We start from the raw sequence: 16977 nt of genomic DNA, 5'->3' as shown, positions 1-16977 counted from the left end.
AATGTTATATTAGTGTCGCTCTCTATGCTCATGGGAAACATCGGTCTGTGAGACAGAAAAAATGCAACGCTGAATATAATATAATATATCTTATATTTACAGCAATGAACGTTTTTTGTCCAAGCGTTAAAAGCTCTTTAGGATGCTAATAGGTGCATATTACAAGTTTCTTTGTCACGTATTTAAATATTTAAATCGATATAATATTATAAGTAGCAGCAATCTATAAAACAATAAAAAAGTCTTTGAAATTTTTAATTAATCTATTCAGTTCGTATTAGTTCTATTTTTTGTTATAGGTATGAGAAATTACAATAATTAGTTATGCTAAATTTTTTTTCTATGTTAAAAAAATAATTATGCTAATGAAAAAATTGTAGTTAGAGCATCTGCAAAAAACAATACCTACTTAAATGTCATAAATCATAAACAGATTTTTTTGAAAGTCAAAAGGTATTATGAGTTTTTATGAACAAGTTGCGTGGGCCTAACGGTGCAATGCACAACAATGTTAGTTCCCCAAAAAGGTAACAATGTGAATGGTCTTGCGCAAGATTTTTATTTTGTTCACGAAAAGTCGTGAACATTTGAAACGCGTATTGTAAGTGTCTCGTCGCCCGCGCCGGGGTGGCCAGTGAAAGCGCTCATTGTAATTTTAATATGCGAGACCTCTCATTTGTATCGATGCTTGCCTACTGAGCTTTACGTTTGCTCATTTTGATGCGCATTTATTAATTTAAAAAGCGGATATTAGGATTTTATATCTTTTTAATCACATGCGAAACTGTGAATCTACCTATGCATAAAACATAAATCAAATATGTGTAGGTATGTAGCCGTCATTGAAAACGCGTCTAACCCATTCGCAACCAATAAAAACATTGTATCACCGCAACACAACGTGTCTGCCATTTGTGCACGATTGCAAAATAAATCATTTCTGAAACAAGTAATTAAAATACTAGTGGACGCCAGAATCAGGCATTCCGAATACGCGGCTGGCAGTGAGATGCAAAAACATGAAATGCTCTCAGCGAATATGGAAAATAGTTTTGTGAAATTTTAAATTGATTGCTTCATTTCATCGTTTGTCATTGAAATACAAATTCAATATTATATGTTATCTATATCATTGTCATGTAAAAAATATTGAGCACGATTTCCCGCAAAAATTCGCAAATGTACTTATTTTTTTCTTTTTGTAATTCTATACATGTGTCAATTGTTTATGCTACTCTCAAATAAGTTGTTTATAAAGTAATAAACATATTATGATCAACAAAATCAATAAATATGTATGCACGTCAATGAGTTATTGTTAATTAATATCATCTGTTTAATTAGTTTGATAAAATGCAAAAGTTTATTTAACTCTACGATATCATTTACAATGTAGCAGGTGGATTTTTTAAAATTTTTCAATAATTAATGAGCATTGATAATTGCCAATTGGTATTCAATGTCAATATCCTTTGTTTAACAGTTTTAAGGTATGGAAATAATTATCTCTTAGTAGAGAGATATGATTGGCCCTGGCAAGCATTTCCATGATTTATCATTTAATTTTACTATAAGTTTATCATTTGAAGTAAAATACAAATACCAACCATAAATTGTAATGTAACATGATACTTTTCTAAAAGAACTACTATATTCATAGTTAATAATCACACGTAAACATTTTACGATACAATAAATTTAATTGATTTTATCACACATACCTATCGGGATCAATTAAAATATAAACGACAAGTTATACGAGAAAAACAATTCGTCACAGGAAGTTAATTTTAATATCGATATATTAAAACATCTTAACCGGAAAATCACGATCGTAAAATAAGTGACGATGACGCCTTAAAATCAGCTGTGACATTTATCACTACAATAATAAAACAAGCTGTAATAGGCATAATCTCAATACACCAATTAAGGTTAGTGTTACGACTGGTAAACGGTCGGCCGGCGATATAAGTGCGTCGTAAAGTTAAATTTAATGGCTCAGTTGAGCAGGGAATCCTCTATAAACAAACAGATATAAACAACTTTTCTTTTCTTTACCATTTGAAAATTGCTGCCCTTTAACAAAAAGGTGTTTTCGCGCTCATTAATTTTAATAGGATTAAAGAATTTTAAGATAATGTCATTATGGAAGCTAAGCCTTTTCGTTTAATTAAATGTTTTTATTGTATTTTATGGGACGTGTTCGGTTTGTTAGTACAATATAGTGTCGTTATTGGCAATGTTTATAACAATAAGCGCTTTGCGTTGTTCGATAAAAAACGGAAGCAGAGAATTATGACTTTTGTTCACGAACAATTCCATCTAGCCATAAGATATTAATGTTGTAGGTACCGATGAGTGATGGTTAATATCATGTAAACTCAGGTGTCTTATTTTAACCATACATAGTTTTGTTGCAAAATGCTCCAACAGATATAATTATCTAAGTTTAAGATGGAAGCACAGTAGAAATAGAAAGATTTCAACAGCGCCAACCAAAACAACGCTGAAGGCGAATTTCATCTATATTTATAGGAGCCAATTAAGCAAACGCCATTCCTATCTGGCTCATCTTTGTACGTATACACGGATACATTGCGTGACTCTAAACACAGAGTTTCTTGTCGTAGGGCACGCCGGCCTTAAATTGTTATGTATCGGATCCTACATCGCGAGCCGCGGATGTCTAGCGATCTCGCTATGTTTATGACGCTCTGCCTGGACGTACAGTTGACGATTTGACATTTCATTTCAATGTATGGCATAGAAAAGCCATTTGTTATCACATTTAATTTTTGTCACAAAAATCATGATATAATTTTTTTTCATACGCTATAAATTAATTTTATTAACAACATTCGCGTCTAGAAAATGAATATGAAAATTTATTTGATTATGACTTCAGATTTACAGACGTCTTCATTTAGATTATACAGTTATCAACGTTTAGGTATGTATGAACATTATTTACCAGAATCACTCGGAACATTTGCTAACATTCAGGAAAGTATTACATAGATCCAAGAGGCAAGCAATTTCCTCTCAATCCCGCCTGTTTGCTATGCAGGTCGTGGCAACCACTGATTTTTGCTCGATGTCGACACAGCTCGAAATGTATTAGTGGGTTTAACGCCTACGGAATAAGACCCTTGAACCGAACTGTGATACGAATTCACTATTAGGTACCTTTTCAACCTTTATATAATTAATAATAAATTAGTATTTATCAAGCGTTCGTTAAAATAGAATAATTACTTACGTACATAAAAGAAAACATGAGAATTTTAACTGAAAATAAAAACATGTTTTTATCAATGAAACTCATAATAACTCTCCATCATTTCAACAACTAGCGCGCTTGTTTAGTAATGAATATAAATTACGCCACAATATATAAAAACGAATAAATTTTATTAATAGCTAGTTGAGGGACGTGTCTTATTCTAAACGCAGACAGAAGTGGGTGTTTCGTGGGCTTATCTTGAAAAATATCAAAATCAACGGGGAGTCTATGAGTCATTACATTCGTTTCCACATTGTAAATAAAATCTACGAAATCGCCAAACTTTACTTTTTAATTTATGTACAAAATTTGGTAAATGAAGCTTAATTAATATTTAACGATGTCTATTTATTAAGAAAAGATTAAAATCTACAACTCTATGTACCTAATAATAATGACATTTAAAATATTGTTTATCATGTTTTTACCGGCTACAAATATTTTTTTATCATACATATTATTCTAATTATATTTTTTAAACGTTACAGTACAATAAGTTCTCAAAACTAACGTATACATATACCTATGTCAATTTTACACTCAAGTAGGTAGGTACCTACTTTTATTCCGGCTCAAACTCGATAAGTGATCAATGTTTCATATTTTGATACATTACTTTTATTTACTCATTAGGGTTGTATTATATCAGAAGATATCATCAGCTACACTAAGCTTGTTCAAGCTTACTTACATGACTCTATATTTGATATGTTATTGCGATAAAAAGTAATTATGTACCTGTCACATTTTGATAATTGTTCACATATTAAGTACTTTAACATTGTGGTCAATTATTATTTGAAAATTTTAATTGCTTTTAATCACAAGTTATGCATTTATCCTTTATATAAAAACATCGATGAAATTTTCATGAGCCTTTTTTGAACGTAATTTAGCCAAATTATGTTTGACAAGTTTCTTATTCATGTCAACCTTTCGATGCCTTTTAAATTTGATCTGTCTGATATAATATTTTAATGATAATTGATAATTTAATTATAATGATAAATATGTTTGAAACTGGTTTACCGAAAATCTCAATAAAAAGTATCTATAGAGAAAAACTGACAAATGCGAAATCTTACATCCACCTTCAAAAATCACACAGAAAGGACAGGTGTTTAGCTAAATTACTTAATCTAAATATCGAAGATCTAAAAAGAGGCACATATTTCATATCCCATCTGTTGTCTAATAACCGTCGATATGACAAAAACCGGTAGCGAGCGGGATCTTTTTCGTCAGCCTAATGCGATGTTATCAGAGGGGCGAAGGACCGCAGCGGCAAGCTTTGCCACTTATATCGATACTATAAATATCTTTAAAGTGTACTTTCTTCCATGTATGGATATGTACATCTGTCACACATTGTTTACAATATATTGTTATAATTTAAAAATTTTCGAAACTAAATGATAACATTTGGCTTTCCAAACATTTGCATAAATAACGATTTACTGAATTGTTATTGATTGATAGATTGATTAAAGTAGTATTCTAAATTTTCCAAGCTCCTTAATTAATTTTAAAGACACTATTTATGTATGCATTTACTTCTATTGAGCATTAAAATCAATTAACTGTTCAGAGCATCAGAAGATTATATTATGTTTTTAATCATATTAAGCCGACTTAATGAACTCGATCTATCTTAATAAAAAATCTAGGTTACATTTAATAAAACGTGTAAAGCGACTTTGCTTTAATTTATTGACGGATGTTGAATTTGATACCTACTCAATTACTCATTTTATGTTACATTCAAAATAAATTACTTTAGAGAAGATTTTGTACCTATGTACCTATTATCGATGTTTTCAAAGAAACTAAAGAGGCCATAAATTTCGAAAAATATTCGAAACAAAACTGAAATAAACTTCCATACTATTTAAGAGTTAATTACGTAGAAAGTGTAATTACTGGCTATGAATTTTAATCACATTAAAAGAAATGTAAAACATTACATTTTGAGTTTGTACACCTTGAAAATATTATTCTGTACTCTCTGTAAGATCGTGGAGATAAATTAAGATGTTATAAATGTTTAATATTTACAACTGGTAATTACAGAAGTCTTAATTTAAAATGATTCCTATATTTATGTTTTATTTCTTGAGAATAACTTAGAATAAAATAATGTTGTAAATACAATTCAATGTAGTAAATAAAAATGGTTTAACATGTTTTATTTTTGTTATGGTTTAAATAAATAAATATTTTTTTTGTAGGTACCAAATAATTTTAATAAGTTTATAAGTTAGTCAAATCCCTAATGCCTTTTACCAACAAAATATGTCAACTCTTTTAGATGATATTCTTTATAATTTCTTTATAAACGAACATGGCCGGCTGTAGAGCTTTTTAAGTGTTTCGTAACTTAGGGACCAAAAGGCGTCTGTTACTTATAAATTAATACAAAAAGGGATCATAGACAGCCATTCATTAAAACCAGATGTTTAATAAGCAATTAAGTATGTGCTGTAAATGTGCTCGTTTACATTTGGGCGTTTATTCAATACATTAAACATGTACCTAGGTAATATAACAACTTATTGTGATTTCTTACTAAATGTGTTATTTTTGTTGCAGGTAAATCTTCGAGATTTCAGTTTTCGAATAAGTTTTAATAGGTTAGTAAATTATATTAACTAAGTAAGTATATAAAGTTCAAAGTAAAATTCGAAATTGTTAAACCACAGATAGAAGATAAAATAGTCATACCCAGCAACTTTACGGAACATTTTAGAAAGTTAGTACAACACAATGAAAAATCTCTTGTGCAATGCTCTTACAAAATCTTTAGATACAAAATGCACTAAAAAGCGTTGAACTTTACAAAAGCTCTCAGGTAAGTATACCATGTAATAGCTAGTGCCACTTATAGAATAGAACGGTATGATACGACACGATATCTTCCCCAACGTATGAAATAGAAATAGATATTTTTAATAAGTGCGAGCGCGACAGGTGTATGCAACTCGGTTGCGCCCTTGCAAAGCTTAGCGCTCAGCTGTCCGTTCGGAGCGGTGATGTTTGAAACACGGGACAGGCGGAGCTTAGCTACAAATCACTCAATGTCACATTTTGACATTTGAGATATTAGCTCTTTTTTTCTATAACTCCGCCACCTCTGTAGATATGTACATAGTTGCGAATGCGATGACATTTTTTTAATCGACACAAAATATTACATATTTTGATATGAAATGTGTTCTATTTCCGAACGTATAAAATAGTTCTAAAGAAATTCTACTCTGTGGCTGACCATTAAGAATTCTCACGCCTCATCACAGAAGCCATAAAATTTACGATCGCCGTGTTAACATTGTTGTCGCGCCTTTTTTAAAATTCGAAGCCAACGGAACAAACTGGAAATGGCCCGCGTCCTAAAAAAGCAACATAGCCAGTTTTTGATTAGGCCCGCTTAACAGTAATTAAAATTAAATTATATGATGTCGATAACGGGATTTGTTGGAAAACATAAATATTGTAAGCTTTAGTCAGATAAGAAGCAAAATTTTTGTATTATTTATTCAGTTATTTGGTTTGGCAGCGGATATCTCTACAATATAGGTAGGGGAAACTTGCCTAATTCGTACCACTTAAGGAGAACCTCAAAAATTTTTGAAATGAACAATGATACACAGTTATTTATATTAAGTAATTATAATTTCACTAATGTTCTATTAGTATTTCAACAAAAAATAACATATATCTTGTAAACTTGTGAGAAATAAACAATTTTCAAAAACTTAAAAAAAGTACGATTTAAGACCATTCATCTTAAATCGTACTAGTATATTCTTAAATCGTACTTTGAGATCCTATCATTGGTTTACAGTTTTAAAAATCACAATCTTAATAATCTTCTCCTCTTTTTCTTAATTTTAATGTACCTAGATTAATTCGTATTAATACAGCGGATGGTCTTTGCCAAATCCTGACAGTCATCGCAGTAATAACATTTTGTTTTTTTAGTTGTCCCTGTACATAGCTCATGTAGGTAATTGTGAAGTATGGGTAGGTAACCATACTTCACAATTACCGCATTTAATCATGTTTTCTTTAACGTCTTCTTGACATATTTTGCAATACCAACTGTCATTTTCATCTTGTTCTTGTTTCTTTTTCTTGTTTCCTTTGTGAGGTGTTTTCGTTCGTTCGTACAGGTACGTTTTAAGAAGTTGCTGCGAGTACGAAATAGGCACAAGTATCAAAAGAATTTCAAATTTGCCGCAAAAAAAACTGTCAACGAACAAGCCGGCTTTACTATGTGAAATATATTCACAAATATACGCATAAATATAAAATAAACAGTTAAACAACTTATGAACGGTATACTTGGAAGACAGTTCTTGTGAAGTGTGCGAAAAAATTACTCAAAAAGTAAGAAAAAACTTACTTGATAAATATTTTAGTCGGGAGCAACGTAACAGGTATTTATTTGTCACATGGCAATATGGCCGACTATTATTGACATTTTATGCCACCAGAGGCGCTGGTAACTATTACCCAAGCCGAGATATAGACGAGGTACGATTTAAGCGCAGGTACGAATTATGCAAGTTTACCCTAACGTTTTAACACGATAACAAGCAAGAATTTATTATGTATAATAAGTTTAATTTGCATGTAAATTTATTATTATTCCTCGTGTAATTTTGAACTTATCTATACAACTAAAAGTTCAAATAAATAAAAGCCTTATCTTTAGTATGAATAATGGATTTTTACAAAAGACATTTTAGGTTGAAAACGTGCGGTTTTGTTCCCCACACAAGTGTCACGTTCGTATTGTTGGTGATTACGCAAATTGTCCAAATAGTCCCCAAGTTTGTTTCCAAAGACAATAACCATGTTACTGAGAACATAATTAATTTCTAGCTCCGAAATGTTCGAAAGATCTTGCCGTTATACTCGTAAACGCAGCGGGGCTTTACACCTACAAACTTAATAAAGCACCACATAAGTCCTTTCAGCAACACGATAAAGTTCATTTTTGTGTAACACACACACGTTCTTATTTTTGTTAAAAATTAACTTCACGCATTCTAAATCCACATTTTTACCCATAGACAAAACAATACTCATAATGAATAACATTATAAGTAATTACCCAGGGATTGTTGCTTGCGTTTTGTTCTAATGCAATTCAAAAACAAAATTTACGACGCAATAAATGACATTATTCTATTTTAAAAACGTTCGTGGAATATTCATATTTTTAACGGTTTTCAAATCCGCTAAAAAACTTTAAAAGGTCATTGTTTGAGTAACGAAGTAGTACGTCCTCTCTTGCATCCGTTGACATCATATCCTCTGTTAAATTCTCAAGAAATAAGTAATTCAAACCTTGATGTTGATTGATTTGTATCCCAATATTTAAAGGTTACTAAAACTTGTTACCCTTTCTCACTAATAGACGATATATGCAACAAATATTACCTTATCATTGTACCTAATATATTGCATACGATGAATATTTAATGTTCGGACATAAGCTTAAATTATGATAAGATTACGCAAATCATTATATTTAGCATGGTCGAATTTTTGGGAGGGGCTGAAAATATTACTTATAGCAATCAACATATTATTATTACTTAGGTATATATAAATTTTTTTGGTGATATGAATTATTAGAATCAAAGCTCTTAATATCTGATTATTGCAGAATGGTAGCTTTAAGCTTTGTTAAAGCTCATATCATTTGCTACTAACTATAAAATTCTCGTGACACATTACAAGAAGGACATCTGCATCATTACTATTTTATATGTCAGTGGTATTAGGACCACCATTCTCTTAATACTTTACTATGTGCCAATTCTATCGCTAGTAATCCGATTTTAACGGATGCATTAAGAAGATTGCAAACTAGCAGTGTTAATTATTAAGACCGGACATCGGTGCAGAGCCGTGTGACGTAATCACACGACTTAGTCGTCACTAAGAAAACAATTTAAAGCTTACTGACGAAGGTTGTCTCATATAGTCGACTCCCCGTTGGGCTAAGACGCCTTGATGGATGGTCACAATATTGAAAACCAATATACGTATGCCATACCGTGAGCTCACGCGAACCATAATAAGATTATAAAAGTAATGGCTCTTAATTTGATTATATCGATGAAAATGGACTGTAATTTATTGAAAACATTTTGATTATCATGTAATACGATACATTAATAAAAAGCTTGACGAATTGTACCTGTTTTATACTGGTTTCTGTATCGTCGAAATCAATGATGTAGGTAATGTTATGGTATTTAGTAGTTTACTTGCGTGAAATTGAAAGTGTTTACGTTAGAAGTAGGTATTTTTATAACGTCATATTAACGGTCACTATAAAATCTGGTATTAGCCTTCTCACTTTTACTGCCAGAAATATGATGTCATTCACTATTTTCCAAAAGCAATTAACACAGTTTTTTAAGTTTCATTTACAAATTACTTATATCTAATTGATAGATCCATAAAAAGCTGTCGCAAGATAAGTTAAATGTATCCCATAAAAATTATCGCAGGAGCTGTCAATCTAGCTAATTTATGATTCGGTATCAAAAAATTAATTATGACTTCAAATGAACCAAGGTCGCATATAATTGGGACTATGAAGTTTACAAGGGCACTTATAGACGAGTTTATTGCTTTTAAATTGTGGTCGGAACACGGTGTGGTGAGCCTGCTTAGTCGCGCCAACTTAGTTTTACGATGCCCCAATAATACCAACAACTGATGGATAGATACACTTTTATTGCCCATCAAATGTAAACGAAACCAAACCTTATAATTCATTACGGGAGTATCGAGTTTTCTATGCGAAAAACTTTGATGATTACGATTCAAATTTGATGTATAAAAATGCAAATACAAGTGGGGATTACGGTAAACTCTTAATGATGAATCGAACTTCCGTACAATATTATTTCAAATTTTAAACTGTGTTTCGTTCGTAATTTTTAATATTATTTCTTCAATATTCTCCCCTTTATATGGTAGGTAAACTGATAAAGCGGCGGCTCGCGCTTGCTTCTTAGAAAAACAAAAGAGATTACTCATCCGCTCGAACTCTATCTGAGAATTCTTCGAACCTATCGCATTGTAGCGACAGCAAATTAAGCTGGTAGTAAGAGGTGAAAATTGCTTTGTTAGATACAGTCTCTCGTATAATAGTTAATAAATAGGTATCTATTAATTAGTTGAAATAAAAAAAATGTGCCAATTAATAAAAAAATAACCAATAAAAATTAAATACACAAAAAACGAGATTTAGTATATTTAATCCTCTCAAGAATATTGTTGAAATTATTAAATAGTTTGTATTATTTAGTTAGGTTACCATATTTAAATTGTTCTATTTACATCAGTTCTTCTCTTTAAAACGCTTATACATAATAATAAAACGTAAAACTTAATATTAGCGACAAAAATCCTTCATCAACCGCCATCATGTTTATTCTATTACAAGCGCGAGATAAAAAGGCGATTATTTCGTAAAGTTCTATCCATACCCACCCCAAGTCCACGAGACGAGAACATAAGACGGAGCACGGAGAAAGTTTGAGTGACGTGCCCCCTCCACCGCTTCGCCCCCTCGAGGATTTATGGCGCCATATTGGATTGGGACAAGATGACACGATGCCCGGATAATTTGGGCAACGCTATCACGTGACGGGCACGAACTGAAACAGCACTTTAATTATGATATTCCGGAGTTTATGCCCCGAGTTAGCGAATGTTTGAAGTTCACTTCGATAGTTCTGTAAGCGAGCTCTGATTAACAAAGCTCGCAACTTTTTGTTAATTCCTCGTTACGATTGCGTCTAGCTGTAATACCGCATTCGTAAGTTTTTTCCTGGCGGAATGAAAGATGTTATAAACAAAGTGTTCATTGGTGGGGCAATAAATTACTGGACGCTGCACGCACTCGCGCGCAGCGTCTGTCTTGACACGCATGCGCCGGTTTTGCGTGCCAAAACACTGCATCTATGCAGGCGTTTCGAAATATAGATTCCCACAGAAAATTTAATTTATGAGGCCATTCCGTTAAAGAAGCAACCGGTTTAATCAAGGTCGTCAGTTTCGTGCTTTTAAAAGTTTGTGTTTAGTTTTGGTCGTTTAGGCATTTTAATTATGTTCATTAATTTCTTTATCAAAACAATGCTACCGCTATTCGTTATTGATGATACTTGGTGATTAAATACTTATCCGTTTTAAAGTATTACTTTACATTATTCATATAAAAAAAAAACTTAGCTTAATATATTTTTAATTATTATCTAGTTACACAGCTTGAAAACAACTGGAACTATTTTCATACATATTCACTTTTACATTTACTTTATTAAGTGCGGATTACCTAATTGCAAAAACGAATCTGTTTGTCAGAGGGCCCAAAAGTGCGAATGTTGCTAAAAGAAATCTTGTTAAGATGACAATTTATGGGTTGTTTTTGCTAAATGAAAATAGTCGCGGCCCGTGAACTAAGCAGACCTTTTTGATTTCCTTAATGGAATCGTTTCACTTGGGATTTGAGCTGTGCGTTTCAGTTCCGTCCTACGCGGAATTTTATACCATCAACGGTCCTTTTGTGGGAAGGTTTTGTATTATTTTGTATTGAATAGTAGTTACATTAAATAATAGTAATTGTCACCAACGCAAATATGTTCTACTAGATTTCCGCCCGCGGCTTCGCCCGCATTTGCAAAGGAAAACCCGCATAGTTCCCGTTCCCGTGGGATTTCCGGGATAAAAACTATCCTATGTGTTAATCCAAGTTACCCTCTATATGTGTGCTAAATTTCATTGTAATCAGTTCAGTAGTTTTTACGTGAAAGAGGAACAAACATCCATACATCCATACAAACTTTCCCATTTATAATATTAGTAGGATTAGTAGGAAGTATAGGGATAAAGGAACTTCGTTGAGCTATAGTTTAAATTTTCTTCGTTTTTTAGTCCAGATACGAAAATCCATATTAAAATAAGTTGTTTTATACACATATTTCTTAAAAAATTGCAAGTTGCTAATTGATTTCTATAATAAATTTAACATATCTAATAGTAGGAAGAACACATTATATTAGTAATTAGTTTTTTTTAAACCCTTTGTTACAATATAATTATTGGTTATGCAACAGAATATTAATTGTATCTGTAACATAAATGACATCTAAAAAGTTACATTGCATGATTAATCACGTGAATAATTTGCATAACTAATTGTGCTAATCACTACCTTGTATAGTTTTTATTTTAACCTGCATCTAATTTTCTATTATCATTATCTAACAAAAAAGTGGAAGATATAAAGTATAAACTAAAGAATATTCAACAAGGCAGCTGATAAACTGTAGTCCACCGATTAAGGTTTAAACATCTATCAAAACAAAACAATGAAAAGTTTAAAACTTTCTTTGTACCAACGCTCGGATGTATTTCAGGATTTATGACAAAGCGAATTTCTGTACCCGTTCCTCTTTTGTTTATTTTTTTTACCACAACTCTTCGCTGCTTTCCATTAGCGAAAATGCGCCATGAAAAGTCTGAGATGAAAATGTGAGAGCTGAAAAAGAGTGGAAAATGGAGCGTATGCTTTTTGAGAAATGTTAATGTTGTCGCGAGAAATCTGCTTTATAAAAAACGTACCTAAATACTAAATACGCGGTGACAGGTTACAAGTTACAACAACTTACAACTACCTAGTCCTACAGGGATTGTTGAAATTTTAAGTGTTTATATAACTCGTGTGCCATAAGGATTTCTTTAAGAAAATAAATAAGACAAGGTGTTGCGGGTAGGTACATACAACTCAAAATGGAACGCAAACTTGGAATTTAATAGAACATTTTTATAGAACATAAATAAACATTAACGTTAATGTCCTCATTTCCTCTGTGTGAATATGCAAATGAATGTTAATAAAATTATATTAAAATATTGGAGAAATCAGGTTGTTGAGTAAAACGTGTGATTGGAACGCTTCTTAGTTCTTATTGATTTTAATCGGTGTATAATTTATTTTTATGTCAACGTTGATTTAGTCGATTTGCATCTGTTTGACATGAAAAGCCTTTCACTCTTAATTAAATCCAAAATTAAAAAAAAAACAAGCCAAAATTTTCTCATTAAATCAATAAACTACCAGATAAGCAGGCTGTTATAATAATTTTGTTTTATTGATGAGTCGTTGTTAGAAGTAATTATAAATACTAATGTCTAATTGTGTTTGAATAATGACCGACAGTGGTTTTTGCTATTCCTTATCCATATAAAAGTTGAAATTATTATGATTTAGGTATTAATAGTTAATACAAACAAATTTAAAATTCTATCTCTAGATGTTGTAAATATTAAGCAGATCGAACATGAATATTCATTGGTAATTCGATTCAGTTAATGTATTATTGAAACAGATTTTAAACAATAAATTTACAAGGCTGACAGTTATTTTTTTTATATTAGATATATTATGTTGATTTTAATACAACCTTAACCCCCGTATTTACGCATTTAGTATTTGTAATTGTCATTTTAATAATACATCGACACTTACACCCATCACGTAGTACATTACTGCAAATGTTTCATCAGATCACGATCTTACATTTCATATACGATTCAATGTACTGACTCCTTTGTAGGGTTACGTTTTGTTTGATACAAGCTTTGTTCATAACCCTCGAGATTCGGACGCGAGTTCCCTTTTTGTCCCGTTTTCCTGCCGCTTTCTACTTCCTCCCTCCTACGAGTTGGGATGCATTTGTAGTGTTTACTTGGAACTTTAGTTTGTTTTGCTGTATATACGTGTAGTACGAAATAAGGAAGGATTGAGCAAAATATGTTTTGCGTTTTTTTTTTTTGTTTATCTTCATCTGGAAAAAAATTCAGTAATTAGGTATGCAATTTAAATAATGATTGGATAACTATAGAGTTGAGACCTTTAGTTAAAAAAGAAGAGATTAAAAACATTTTAATACGCATAGATACAATTTAGACAAAAGCTCTACATAGATAGAGCTTTAACATCTAAACAATATAACCTTGTTTAAATAAGTCTATAAAGTACTCAGTATTAAAAAATACTACCTAAAAATCTAATTCTAATCTCAAAAAATAAACAGTATTCGAAGTTGCAAATGTAGTACAGTTTTGTCGCGACACACGTCGGTCTATTTTCTTTACATCGCTTTATTTCGTTGCTTTGCCTCCCGCTGTTTCCGTACCGCGACCACTTTTGGTTACTTTGCTCTGTTTCCTTATAATAAATAATAAACCATACTAGTTATATTTGAAAAACTCTTTTAGCCTTTTATTAAATGAGGAAAAGATAATTTAATTTATGTGTCTTGTATTTAAATTATTGTCTCCACACACTCGTTTATTCAACGACTTAAAATTCAGTACATTTCGCTCGGTTTACCAAAATTCAATTTAAAACGATGTTCACAAATTAAAAATGCATGAGAATTGCCGCACCAATGAACGAATTCATCGGGAAACCATCAATCAATATTTTCTTTGAAAAAAATTAAATGACCATAAAACCGATACTGGGACATTTAGTATGCAGATATAATACAAAACTATTTCTATGCTAATACGAATTTCATATTCTGCTAACCGATTATCAATCGTGTATTTAAAAGCGATAACTTTAAACGATTGTGATGTACGATCCATAAATCACCTAAACACAGTATTGTCAATAATATGTTACCATTTTTAGCGAGCATGGCACGCGACGTCACCTAATAATATAATGTATTTCTGATAAATAGCCCTTATTTAGCGGAGCTAAATTATTGATATCAATACAATGACTTGATTTATACTGCACCGTGAAATACATCCAAAACATTTTAGTCATATCCCTTCGATAGGCCGTTAAATACGGTGAAAGACTTTCGTGTCTAGAAAGATAAAAATTTAATTCGATTCAGTTATAATAAAGTTTTGTTCACTGTTGTCCATTTTTGTAAATGTCAGAGCACCTTTATCTATAGTTTTTAAAATTAAACATGAAATATATGACAATAACATGAAAGTTATTAATTAACGAAATATTCCAAAAACATTTTTGTACACGTGTACGATCAACGTGTTAAAGTTGTTGTTTTTTTTTTTATTTATGTACCTATTCCCAAAATGCTGTTATGATTTCAAAGATTTTCAAATATCATAATGACCTATTGAATAATCATACATCCTTTCCGAATACGTACACGTCAAGATTAATAACTCGGTAAATGTATTTGTTCTTTGCATCGCGAAAGAATCAATTTTATTGGTAAAACAAGCGGCAGTTGATTTATGCCCTACGAACGTGTTCCCGCGATACCGTGTCACCGGTCCGCCATGTTCGCGCCTCGCTCTAGAATTTGCTAGAAATTTCTTTGTTTACTGTTTCAGTTATTTTATACTTTAGTCTTGGTATTTAAAACTACATATTGTATATGAGAGTTTGCTAATTTCATACAATTTTTAACTTCTTTTTTAACATAAGATAATATTAAAAAAATATGAAAAATAAACTATACCACAGAGTATATTGTATGAAATATTATATTGTCTGTGATTTTCTTAATGCACATTAAGATATACATACTTGAATCTTATTTCGTAACCAATAAGGTTGAAATTAGTAAAGACTTTTACAGACAACATAATCAAAACATACGTACTCTACTTACGTTGGTTCTATAGCTCTTATTGTTTCTACAAATTTTATCATTATAAATTTATATCTAACTTTTGTTTAAAAATGTTAAATCCATTTTATTAAAGTACTAAAAACAATTAAAAATATTCAACCACTGATAAAATAAGAAAGAATAATAGATTTAATAGCGTGAACTCCGTAACTCTTTACACCTGCTCATACAATCGATTAGAATCTTAACAAATTCGTTGGAAACTATGCAATGCTAATTGTGTAAGTTATCTACGATTGCTTTTGTATATTATGTCTGCATTAAACATTTTCTTTCGTATTACATTAATAAATTAGTCAACCAAATGAAAACACTTATCATTTTTATTGGCTTCGCGTTTTGCATTCATTACGAATGGTGTTTTGTAAAAAATGTCACACAATGCAGCTTTCAACATATCCAATTTAACTAAGGCTAAACTATTTTTTTTAAGGCGTTTGGAATAGGAAGAGTGAAAGTACAAGTAGTTTATCCATAGATGTACAAATCTGCGATATGATGTTAGCATAGATTATATTATAAAAGTAGTTCTACAGTGTGATTTAGTTTTATCATTAACTAGCTTCCGCCCACGACTTTGTACGTGCATCCCCGTTTTTCCCCGTTCCCGCAAGAATTTCGGGAAATACTTTCTTAGCGGATGCCTACGTCCTAACATCTACCTGCATGCCAAATTTCAGCCCGATACGTCCAGTGGTTTGAGCTGTGCGTTGATAGATCACTATATCAGTCACCTTTAAGTTTTATATATATAGATATCGAGTTAAATAATATCTATGATATTGTCCATTTAATTTATATTTCTTTAAAATAGAAAAAGGTGTCAAATGGATAACCTCCCTTCTTGGAAGTAGGTTAAAAACATTACAGACATACAAAGTATTTGTCACAATCGACAACATTACCTATTAATTTACACATTTGCTTGCCAATTTGCTGTATTTTTTTACCATTTGTCATCATTAGCGTACTTGG

General features: G+C 31.3%; 1 protein-coding gene across 8 annotated transcripts in view; it reads left to right on the top strand.

Annotated features, from left to right (window-relative positions):
* Positions 1-16977, top strand: part of LOC123695111 (homeotic protein antennapedia-like) — a 150450-nt gene that overhangs the window by 89987 nt on the left and 43486 nt on the right. For 3 of the 8 annotated variants that reach the window (XM_045640841.1, XM_045640838.1, XM_045640836.1), the window contains one exon: positions 5876-5916. The exons of the other annotated variants lie outside the window; for them this stretch is intronic. The gene's annotated coding sequence lies outside the window, so the exon portion shown is untranslated. The remainder of the gene's footprint in view (positions 1-5875; positions 5917-16977) is intronic. 8 annotated transcript variants of the gene reach the window in all.

This window comes from Colias croceus, chromosome 10, assembly GCF_905220415.1.
Source record: "Colias croceus chromosome 10, ilColCroc2.1".
Classification (NCBI taxonomy): Eukaryota; Metazoa; Arthropoda; class Insecta; order Lepidoptera; family Pieridae; genus Colias; species Colias croceus.
This window is presented reverse-complemented; position numbering and strand designations above follow the sequence as displayed.